This window comes from Pseudophryne corroboree, chromosome 4 (genome assembly GCF_028390025.1).
Source record: "Pseudophryne corroboree isolate aPseCor3 chromosome 4, aPseCor3.hap2, whole genome shotgun sequence".
In the NCBI taxonomy this organism is placed as follows: domain Eukaryota; kingdom Metazoa; phylum Chordata; class Amphibia; order Anura; family Myobatrachidae; genus Pseudophryne; species Pseudophryne corroboree.
Genome location: NC_086447.1, coordinates 50,008,451 through 50,009,441, shown reverse-complemented (window position 1 = coordinate 50,009,441; position 991 = coordinate 50,008,451). Strand labels below are relative to the sequence as shown.

Genomic DNA, 991 nt, shown 5'->3' with positions numbered 1-991 from the left:
AGTGAGAATCGAAGTAACCGGCGTTAGTAGAAGCTTTACAGATATACTCTGCAGCTTCTTTTAACAGTTATCTCATTGTTTCCATACATAGAGTCTAGTGACCCAAATGTATCTTGGGTCTTTATAATGTTTGACACAAACGCATTTACCAATGGTGGATCGCATCATTTTGGAAACGATTAAATAGTGGTCAAAGTCTACTCAGTCTTTGTAAAAATGGAGACATTGACTCACTGGGATTTAGCAATGTACGTCAACAACCCCGCACTATCTGAGTGCTGGTCTAATGTACCCTTCTCACTCGTAGTTATCGGTGTGAGATCTGACATAGAATCGTGCATTAAATTATAAGACCAGTTAAATAAACACCCTGGTACCCAAAGGGAATTTGGCCCTTTGGAAAGACTGTCTTTTGTTAGAGCAGGCGGAGTACTTCCGAGACTCCGATGTTACCGCTCTTTTAATGTGAATTGCCCATGCTTATAGGATATTTAAAATTATTTTTAGTCTGCGCTAGAGCCTTACTCGCTATGCAGACAGACACCACAATAGGCAACGGACAGACACTTGCACGACTTATTGAAGTTATTATGTGTCATATATATATTTTATTGTATATGAAACTCATGGTTGTTCCTCTCTACGGAAATCTTTAGTAAAAGGCGAAAGATTTATTAGCTCTGAAGAGAAACAAGAGTATTCTTATGTGAAAAGCAGTTCACATGGCATGTGAAACCCGAACCAAATTCCCACTAACACCCCTGCGCCTCTGGTGGCTTAGAGATGTAGGGCAGGAATGTTCCAGAATTACAAACTGGAAAACAACAGGAAGCATGGTTAAAATGGCCCCTTTGCCATGCTGACCTGATAATCACAGAACAAATTACAAATGTTTCCGTGTTAATATATTATACAGTATAATCACAGGCCGGGTACAACACATGCTCTATGAATAAATATATCTAAGCTCATAGCCTATGATAATTACATA

General features: G+C 39.1%; 1 non-coding gene across 1 annotated transcript; it reads right to left on the bottom strand.

The window, feature by feature from the left end:
* Positions 1–587: 587 nt before the first annotated feature.
* Positions 588–700, bottom strand: LOC134913525 (U5 spliceosomal RNA). Its single transcript, XR_010177271.1, has one exon. It is a non-coding gene; the product is annotated as a U5 spliceosomal RNA (small nuclear RNA).
* Positions 701–991: the final 291 nt, after the last annotated feature.